Here is an 11,990-nt window from a genome sequence, read left to right on the forward strand (position 1 = left end):
TTATTAAAAATAATATAAAATAAATTATATGACATGAATAACTGTATAAACCGTATACCTCTTATTCTAGGTGAGAAACTGCTGAAATGCGCATCCTTAAATGGTCGGCTGAAGTATCTCTACGTGACAAAATAAAAATTTCACACATTCGTGGAAGCTTATACGTCGCAGATATGAACAGGAAGGTGGACAAAGGCAATTGTGGTGGTATTGGCACGTTGAACACAGAGCACTTGATCGCATTGCAAACCAGATGACCTTCATGGATCTTAAACAACAACCAGAGGAAGACTTCATGGGTAGTGCAAAGAGATAACAAAATGCAGAGGAACGGCCTGGGGGACATCATCTAGGAATTACAGCCTGAAGATGATGAGAGCACAAACAGTCTATGCAGACAGCGAGTCAGGATTGAGCCAGGCAGAAGATATTGTAAGGATAACTACAGACCACTTGTGTCCTGCTTCAGTTGGCTGATAATTATATTTTGATTCTTCCGAGACTTTCTCTGAGGCCTGCTATTTGATATCACTGCAGTCCATCTAAGGCGGGGAAGTCGGAAGTAGAAACAGAAAATACCAACCACTCAACTATGTCGTGAAAGCTTGTGAAGGGTTCTATATTTATTTCTGTAGTTATAAAAAAATACATAGTATATGCCTTCACAAAACAGTACATCGATTGTATTTTCACCACAGCTTGCTGGTCTATTGACTTTGTATTGTCAGCATTAATCTTAAGATATTTGCTAAACAAGAACAGTATTCGAAGTATTTTTCCAATTAAATGAGATATACAACATGAATAGAACATTTCTTTATAGTTGAAACTCAGATAAATATTTACTTCCCTCTTTTATATGTAACATCCAAGCATATCGAGTGTGCTTGAATCGCCAGTAGTTATGTTACCAGATACAAGTACATATATTTGCTTATCCGCTTATTGCCTTATAATGGACCTTTTGTTGGAAGTTGAACAGTGTGCTTTTATGCAAATGCATTGAATATGTGTATGGTAAAAAGAAATACATCAAATGGTTTAATACATATCTTCACGAGAATTCTCAATTACACCCAACAGTTAATGATTTGGAATTCTGATGTAAAGCATAATTATTATGTTTGATTTGTAAAATAAAACGTAAAATGTACATGTGTCATAAAATTTATAGAAATATTTTTCGATTTACGTCAAATAAAAAAAAACCCTTTATCCGTAAAACCTAATCTATGTTTTGATTCCCGCCAGTTGCAAGAAAAAAATTGAAGAAATATTTTTTCCACAACTGGTCTAAATGTTGTCGGCCTCGTGGTGTAGTGGTAAGCGCGTTTATCTACCATGGAAAAGGTCTCGGGCTCGATTCTCGACATGGTTAACATGAAATATTTATTTGAAAAGGTGTTTTTACACAAGAACATTCCATGATCCCTGGACTGGCACCTGAACCGTATGATTGATTATCTTACCTTCATCTTACAAAAATGATCAAAATAAACTATATTTTGTTAACAATAATTATAATAATACTAATAATGATAATAAACGGAGAAGAATTCTTGATGATAATACTATATCCACCAATGTACACATTTTTTTACCAAATAATATCGAACCTGCTTTTTATGCTAATAACAATATTGATAAATTATTGCATGATAATAAAGATAAAAATATTTTATTAAATAATTAAGGTGTTTACCAATTAAAATGCAATTCTTGCCCTTCAGTTTACATTGGAAGAACATCAAGAAATTTTGAGATTCGTGTTAAAGAACATATGAGGTGTCTTTACAATAATAATTTTTATGAATTCGCAAATCACCTAATCAATTTAAACCATAACTTTAATAAAAATACGGGAGGTAAAATCTTACAAACAAATAATAATGGGTTTAAAGTTAATAATATGGAAATATATCACATAAGAAAAGCTTTAAAAAATAAGATTCCTTTGATTAATAACCAAACAAACTTCCAATACAGTCCTTTATACGATGTTCCACTGTAATGGTCACCCTATTAAACATATCAAGCTTACCTCCTCCCTCAATCCCCTCTACTTTTTTCATTAATTCTCAAACAAAATAATATTTTCATAATTTAATTGTGAATGTTTGTCCTAATCAGTGCATGTGCTTATTAAAATGCATGTCGTGTTGGTTTTATATTTTTGTGCAACAACTATGGTGAAGGTGAATAGTGGGTTTTGCATGTTGGTTTGCATGTTGATTTAATTGGTGTCCTGACGAGGGGACGGGTACGTCTCGAAACCGGTAGACAGAAAAATCGGTAAGTGGTTATATACAAATATTTAATAACATTTATTGAAATGTTTGACCACAAAGTTAATGCTTTAAATATTAATAATAAAATAAACTATGGTTGGTGTTTCACAATATTTTCGAATCATGCCCTACCACTTGAATTTTACCAACTTCTACCAGATTTATTTACTACTTTTAGCAATGGCTAAAAAATACTAAATTTATGTGAATAATAATATAGCAAATAGTTATATTATTAGTTTTACTGATGTTATTTTATTAAAAAAGTTATTAACACACGTTTAAAAATAAATTATAACTTTATAATTTGCTTTAGGTTACCAAAGTTTCTGTATGATCGTTTCATCTCAAAGCGAACTTTTCGTAGTTAAATTAATCTTGCAAAGATCGTTTTGATCGTGATCATATTAAAATAAGTTACCCGGTAGTATTCAGAACAAAGAACCCGTTTTATTGTTTAATCCTAGAATACACAAAGTTAGTCAGACAACGAGGTATAAATATGTCTACTGTTATTTTGTCACAATAAATATCTTTCATCTAGAGCTTACACGCAAAGACCATCTGTTGTTTTCCCAGAGGCATACTTTTATATTGAAGTGGGGATGTTTATTCAGCCTTCGCGGTATCAGCACCATGTTAAAGTTTGCCAATAAAGACCTGAACTCGTCCTAGGACTCCCAAGGATAATTTTGTTGAAAAGTTCAAGTTTATTCCCTTCAAGTTTCATAGGAACGAAGGATCTGTACTCGTATAAACAGGGCGAGTTCTTCACACCTCGCACGTTGAAACTTATTCGCATGTGGAAGCTGTTCTAATGAATAATAAAAATAACAAAATACACAGAGAAAATTGATGTAGCTAGATCCTTGTGATGGCATTTACAATATCTGTTTATTTTCAAGCATTTCATAATTAATTTAAAAAATAATATTGAAATGCTAATGCTCTATGAGACGCCTCATTAAAAGTATTTAAAAGGGCCGTGCGACTCATAATATAGAAATCTGAAATGAATGCCTGTTGTTTCAAATACTTAATAATCATATTATTTGTGTTGTATCATTTATTTATTTTACTATCTTACATACGCCTAGACGGCTTTTACGCGACAGGTACAAAATTGAAATTCAAGCGTTTCATGGTAGAACAAATCAATATGTAGGTCTAATAAATATGTATCTAATAATCAGAAATTATTATTTTCATTTATTTATATTATTAAAAGTATTGAATTACACTATGCTTTATACATGTACATAAATAAGGATACAATATTTCATAAAAGTAGGTAGGTACGCAATTAAATGTTTTTGAAAAATTATAATAGTTTTAGGCAAAAAGTTTAAGTGTACAGTAGGTATTATTTAAGTTTAGGTAAGTAATACAATTAGTAAAAGTGATTTTGATAGCATTCGAATAACGTTTTAAAGTTATTTTGATTTTACCGTCGCTCCGTAAGCATTTTCAATCTAAATACTGACAATGGAAAACAAAACACATCAATACGTTTAAGTATGGAGTTATTATTATTCTTATTATTATTATAATATAAATAATATAACTTAAGTAGTTTTATTAATTAGTTTTAATGTGCAAGCCCTATCCCACTAAAAACCGGTTGCAATTAAAAAAAAAAAAAAACGTTTTTTTTGTGACTACTTTTTTTTGACCAGTTTAAGTTTTGGTTACCTGAAAGATATTTTTTTTAACAGTAAACCCCCAAAATGCCTTTTTTTAAACTTAAAAACCATCAAAAACCACCAAATACTAAAATATGTATTACATTTAAATAAATATTTTTAAACCAAAAATTTCAGTTATTATTGGTATACATATAGTAAAAATTGACTTTTTGGTTATTTAATAATTGACGGGTAAAAGTAACGGTTTCACTTGAAATTTAAATACTCAAACATTTAAACACACAATTTTGTTATTTGTAAGACATTCTTTCCTGAGGCGTCGTCAGTATAAACTAAAACTCACTAACAGCGACCTGAGATTTGTGAATTTTAACCCGTATTCTGAGAGTAAATTACAAAGCAAGGTATACATAATAAAAAAAACATGACAACATTTTTATATAACCAATGAAAATTGAGTTTAACTCTCAGAGTAATAATGCTTCAACCTATAGAGAAGCGAGGAACGCAAGCGATGTTGGTTAGCAACAAATTTGCGGCCATTTTGTTTTGCTTGACAATTATGGCAACATAAGCACAACAGTTTTATTGGATGTTTTTGTTGCTGTGCTTGGCTTTGTTTGTAAATAACTTGGATATTTACGTTATAATAAAAAAATCGGCTTTGGTGAATTGCAGTATTTTGTGTTGCAGCAGTAGGAGCGTAATTGACTTCAAATATTTTTCCATGATTTACATTGATCTTTGGCATTTATTATCACGACACGTGTATCATGTTGCTTAATTTTTTTCCTTATATCAACATATTTACTTAAGATACTATTTTTTTTCAATTTAGGGGATAAATTTGTGAATAAAAGTATGTTTACTGTTAATAATGACAGTTGATTACAAGCAATATATTAGGGCCGCTTTAGACATCCATATAAAGTTTGAGTCTTTATCGATTAGAGGCTAATTCAAGTTTTAATCGAAGAAAACAACGTTAACCTAAAATTGCATTCAAAATGACATGTCCAAATTTCAGGCCGCTACGACTCGCCGTTTCGGAGATGTGACGGACAAACAAACAAGCTCAACACAGGGCTTTGATTCCACAGATCTGAGATTTATGTCTCAATAAATGTTACATAAGTATATTGTGAATAAAATAAATAAAAAAATAAACACACACATGTATTTTCAATAAAATAAAAAAATGCGATTTATTAAAAAATAAATTGGAATAACCCTGCAATAATAAATACACGGGTATATATTAAAGAGTATTTACAATGCAAATTATTATCCATTTGGCATTTTTCGACTTGAGTACGGATCATTGTTTTGCTGCAAACTGTAGCTAACTTAATACCCAATAGTCATAGAATGGTTTTCCTACGTTTGGGCTCCTCTATAGCTTGGCGCATTATTACTCTGAGGTTTAACTCGATACCGAACAAAGCATGACAAACATTCTAGTATTTATGTAAATACTAAATGACGTATACATAAATAAAAAATCGTACGAGCAAAGTGAAATGAAGAATAATTTTCATTATTAAAATAACGTAAATGCGTTTTAATAATTTACGAAAATATTTTAATATCCGTGCAATTTTCTGTTCAATCGTCTGGTTGTAAACAACTCAATATTGGAAAATGGTATTTCTGTTGCGACAGAGAGAAGTTTTAAACTTATTTTTATCATTTAAATTCATAGCAGATATAATCCTCGCAATGCGCCAACTCTTTTTCTTATATATAACAAAAATTTTATTCTTTTAAATTATTATTGAATCGTAATACTTATGTCAACAATAACTTATGAAACATTTTCATAACCCACTAGTTCATTTTATACGATCGTAAAAATATACACGGCACGATTAAATTACGTATGGCGGATTGATATTTATTGAGAGTATTATAATTATTTATATTTTTTCAATGGCAGACAAACGCACTAACTAAAACATACACCATGAGGCTAACTAACACACATTAGTATTTTTATATTTTTTTTATTGTACCTGACAATAGCCACTAAATATTTTAAAACATTGATAACGAATAAAAATTGTGAATTTGCAATAATAATTGTCAATTTCAATACTTAAAAAACACTGATTGCAAAAGAATCCGCCGATTTGGAATCCTTAATATAATATTAAAAACAATCGTATTGAACATTTTCGAAACTGTTTTCTTAGACAATTAGATTTCAAAAATAATGTTTCATTTTCAAGTAGGACTGAGTCCGCTAATTTTCATAAGGTTCAAAATCTCGCAATTTGGCGTATCATGTTGGATAGTTTTCTCTATAAAATTGTTAATAACCTAATTGATAGCCCAGAAACTTTTAGAAGCATTTCATATCAAGTCCCTGTCCGTAGAACTCGTCAATATGTACTCTTCGACATTCCTAACTCAATGACTAATTATATGAAAAATAGCACACTTCGAAGAATACAGATTACCTTTTGACAGTTTTAGTGACATCGACATACTACACTATAAATACCATATTTTTATTAGATCTGTTAAAAACATTTAAATTTATCTCCTATCTTCCTTTTAATTTTTATTATATATATATTAATTTTAATTAAAAAAATTATTTCAACTTTTAATTTTTATTTATTCATATGTATATCTACTACCTTCATCTAATTAATTATTGTTGGTTGTGAATTTTTACTAATAAAAATAAATGTTCATGGAAGCAGAGAGAGTGGGGAGAAAAATAGAGTTTCAGCTTTACATTGTCTTCTCCTTTTTATGTTCTTTTTATTTAATATTTTTATTTTTATAAATTTATTTTTTTAGAATCTAATTATTTTTTCCCTCTCCTCCTCAATTCATAAAAAAAAATAATGTGAAATCTGTAATAAGTCATGCTTTTTTAAATTGGTCTTTTGTTTATTGTATTTATATAAAGACTGTGTGATTTCCTCAATATTAAAATATGTAAAAGTAAATTAAAATCCCTAAAAACGTTACATTTAATGCTCATATTTCAACCCTTAATTGGCACCCAAGACAAATATTAAAATACTCGCAATAAATTTAGTATGCAAGGTAAATTTTAAATGCATTTTAATCGTATTTATGTTTGTGAATTGGGTACAGGAAAATTGTGGAAAAAAATCTCCCGTATAAATTGTATTTAACGTAAAAGCCCGTCATTTTTATTCTGTTTTGGCAATTTACGTTTGAAGACTTCAAAAATATTTCACTCAATTTGTATTTTGCTGAAGTATTTATGTTTTATGAATCAACTCTCAGCCATCAAAGTAAAGCGCGTTGGTTCTAGATGTTAAGAGCTTTGTTAAAAGGAGGCTTTAAAGAAAATAAACCTTTCAAGCACTTACTTGTCATCTGAAAACACTCCCGTTGATCGATGATAGAGAAATGTCTTCCTCTTTGGATTGTTATTCTTGGGAAACACTCCGACAATGAAGTTAGTATTAGGAAAACAATTATATCGCCTTACAGTGAACTTAGATAGGGTAAAATAGTGTTTCTAGGTTGTAATTAAAAAGTTTGTGAAAGTGGATTGATTAAAGTGGTCCAAACATAACAAACATCAATTAAAAGTGGTTGCATCTTAAACAGCTATGTTAAATGGGGTCTTGGTCCCGAAGCTAGTTTTGGAGACTCACGGATCAGAGGTCCGAAGTTTGAACCTCACTCCAAAACCGAAAACGCCACCCAAAATATATATGTTTGGGTGAATTAGAAAATATCTACTTTTTATTATTTAAAAACTAGTAAAACGAATTTTTAAGTGTGCACTAAAAATTTGTGATGTTACAAAATGTTTTATTAATATTAGTTTATTTTTAAATCTGTTGCAACAGAGGGAAAACATTTTTTAAAAGGGAATATGGAGTCTAAGCATTTACAGGGCTTTTGACCTGTTATTTGATAGTTTAAATGGCTACGTTACACACTGTATAACATTCATCATTCTCCCTATCTTTAAATGCCTATAGATGAATATCACCCACATGATAAACGTTGCAGTTCTTTTATTTCATAAAAGTCAACAGATGGAAGAGTTGAGGAAATGTGGATGTTTGAACAGAGGCAGAATGGTGAATGTTACACAGTGGATAAAGTGGCCAGTTTAACCTGCCAATGACAGGTCATTGGCCCTGTTAATGCCTAGAATTCCCTATTCCTTTCCCTCTCTTGCAACAATTTTAGATCTACACCATTCATTCCATCCAATTTGGCCAAACATTTGGACATACTCAAAGCATTGCTGATTGATTTATTTGTTACATTGTGCACAAAAATATTCACTGATAATAATGGAATTTAATGACATCAGCTGAATGAATATAAATCGGCCTCGTTGTGTAGTGGTCAGCACGTTTGTCTATCATACGAGAGGTCTTGGGTTCGATTCGCGACATGGTTGACATAATTATTTTTTAAATATGTTTTTACACTTGAATAGTTCATAGTTACTGGACTGCCACCTGAAACGGAAGACTGATCATTTTACCTTCATGTAACAAATATGATCGAGATACGCTGCAATTTGAATACCAATTTTTTGTATCCGAACTTAAAAACTCTTCATTGTTTTTCAGTTTTAGCTAATAATGTTCATTAATTTTATCTATTATGGTATATAAACAATCAACAATACATACGACATTGATCTAATAATCACAATTGAAATAATTTATCATTATGAGTAAATAAATGATGAAAACAGCGTCTTTTATAAAATTGTGCCTATTTTAACGATTGTGTAAAATAAAAAAATATTGAAATTTCTAAGCATATAAAAAAAAATCATAATCCTGGCTGAAAAAATGATATTGTACGACGAGAAACTATTTTATTTTCGGTCTTCAAGATTACCATAATTATTTTAAATAGAAAACTTGGACATCATTTCATCGGCCCTCCAAGCTTCAGTTTATTGGCCCTTTGAGCCTCGTTAATTGGGATCTCAGAGACCTTAAAATATCAACCCATCGGCCTTTTGGGCCCACTGTTTATTGTTTGTTATTCGGAGTCATCGGAATGTGTCACTCAAAATCATGTTTCTAGAACCACACAAAATATAAAGAAATATAAAATATCAATGCAAAAAGTTAGGACATAAAAAAGATTTTATTTTATTTTTTAAAATAAATTTTTGTCTAATTTCAAAAATTTTATTCATGAAATCAAAACCATTTTTAATTTGACTTTACCTTTTAATGAAGGTAGATACTTCAAACTCCAAACAAATTTCTCAGAAAGGATTAATTATAATAAATCATTTTCCGAATGACTTCAAGTTTAATTTGCTTAAAATATCTATAATAATTATAAATTCAAATGTCAAAGCGAAAATTCCTATAAAATCCTTGATATTTTTTTGGAACAAAGCTGTTAAACGCTATCGGAAATCTGAACCGTTCGCTTAGCTAGTATAAACAAAACCTAATTTTAACACTCTAATAAGAAAGGCAATCAATCACAATCCAATTAAGATATCAATCATGATTAAAACGCGGTGCCTCTTAAGGTTAAGCGCCTGGTGTCGACTTTTCTTCATTCCTTGGAAAAAAATGACACATTAATTTGTTTTAGCAACATATTAAAATAACATTGTCGCTATCTTATTGGAGAATTGTCTCGTTTTACCTTGATTGAATGTTATTTATTTTGTTCCGCGCCGCGCCGTTAGGGTTTTAACGCTGATGAAACACATATACACATAATATTAACTACAAATATTTTAAAGATATTATGATGTTATTGGGTTTATTTATTTAGGTACACTCTTTTCTAAAGACGGTGGCTCTGACGGTGGCTGTGCAGAATTCGTATGGTAATAATAGCGATTAGTAGTTTGCCGAAATATGGCAAAATCGTTCCACGCTGAGAAGAACGAAAACCCGTCTAGAGAAATCTTGATGTTTCCAGTTGGACTATTCTTCTTCGCAGTTTCAATCTAAGGGGTTGGTGGGCAGCAAAGTTCTACATCTCGTTCTCCATTGGTCTCTATTATTTGCAGCCCTCCTCGGTATATGAGGCGCAGTTTAAATACTCCCGTCGGGGGCGCCCTGTGTGATTTGTCCCTTCAGCCATTCCCTCTATTATGTCATGCAGGAAACCCTCATGGCGTATAATGTGGCCGATTCATTAGGCTCGCCTCTCTGAGATAGTTTTGATTAGGTGCCTCCCTTCTACGATTCTGCTGAGAACCTTGTCATTAGTGATGTGGTCTCTTCAGGAAATTTCTAATATTTTTCTGTAGCACCACATCTCAAAGGCCTCTAAATTTTTTTTTCCGGAAGGCACCGTACCTCACAATCGTACATCAATATGCTCCATACATATGTCTTGGCATGTTGCTTGCGGAGATTTAAATTTATATTCTTTGAATTTATTTCAACAGAGAGGGAAAGAGTTTTCGTGAAGAAATTTGGAAGTCTAGGCATTTACAGGGCTTATGACCTGTCATTGGCTGGTTTAAGTGACGAAAACTCTTTCCCTCTCTGTTGAAATAAATTTAAATATGAACAACTCCCTAGGGAGGAAATCCAGCCAGTCTGCAAGCATTTGGACATAATCAAACACTGTTTATATTCTTTGACTCAAAAATCTTTGATTTCTTGCTAAACGCAAGCCTCACTCGGTGTATGCGGCAGTCAACTTCTCCTTTTGTTTTCCTATCCCAGGTAATCTTGTTTCCAATTTGGACTATATGTAACTCGAAACATGGTCAGAGAGAAAAAAAGAAACGCGCATAGAAATGTGTTTACAATGCGGTGCTGGAGATAAACGCTACGCATCCGTGGACTGAAAGACTGTCCATCCTTCAGAATACTTCAATAAACGGAAGACTTTCCAACACGCCAAAGCGACTCATGCTAAAGCGCGATGGGCAGAAAACGGATTGCATCATATTTTTATGATTTTGACGAATGTTTTCGACAGCGTCAGCACTTGCCTCTGGTCATGTCTATAAGAGAAGCAATTAGGCAACTGAATTGATCACTTTGGAGATCGACATATTTCACATCAGTGAAACTATGTTCAAGAGACAAATACTATTGTTCTGAAATATTATGTTTTCATAATATCGGGCCATTGCTCAAGGATTCCTGGCCATTTTCGTAATTTTATTTTGCTCCAATAAAAATCATTCGAATCATGAATTGGACATATTGCGGGAAAAAACGAGAAGAATCTCAAAAACTGGTAGTACAAAGACAGTTGAGGGTAAGTAAGCAAGACGACGGTCTTCTACAAAATGGACTGACCGACTAAAGGAATTAATAGAGTTTTCATTAAACGCTGCCTTTAACTTGACCCCGGATTAGGAGAAATGGATACTTATTAAATACCTAGTGTCTAAAATCTCTCGGGACCCCGATGCTTAGCATAAAACAAAACAATAAAAAAGAAGACCATACAAAATACGGTAAGAATTAATTCATTTAGCGGGTACTTAATTAATTATTTTTCTGAATTAAAATAATGATCTATCTGGAAATCATATCCTTTACCCCCAGTACCTTGTACGTGATGCAATAGCTCTATGTTTACCATACAAAATACTACTACGGCCTATTTTTTATAGCTTTGAATATTTCCTAAGACTTTTAAGCTGTTGAATATCTCAATTATGTTAACATACTCATATATTGTGGCTTGACCTCTTATTTAATATTCTAGTAAAACTTAGAGCTGTTAAAAGGATTTAAATTCCTAGGAGTATTAAATTATATGCCTTCACACCTTGTGATTGACAGACACATCTAATGCTTCTGCTTTTTCATAATTAACTTTATTATACTCGTAAATATGCAATATGCATTAGGTACAATGAAAGAATAAAAATGATACAATTTATTACAATTATGTAAATCTTATTTGTTATCTGTATTAAAGACATATCTATTACTATCTAAGTTAATCAAATTTCAGCACGTAAAAATGATTTCCGGACTATTCAATACATTAGTCTTTAATATGAATATTTATGATAAATGCATCTGATAAGGAATTGATTGGTTCATTGTATGTAATGAGTATTTCTATAATATTTGTATGATTA

Source organism: Micrasema longulum, unplaced genomic scaffold (genome assembly GCF_059751315.1).
Source record: "Micrasema longulum isolate JH-2025_06_02 unplaced genomic scaffold, ASM5975131v1 h1tg000279l, whole genome shotgun sequence".
NCBI classification, from domain to species: domain Eukaryota; kingdom Metazoa; phylum Arthropoda; class Insecta; order Trichoptera; family Brachycentridae; genus Micrasema; species Micrasema longulum.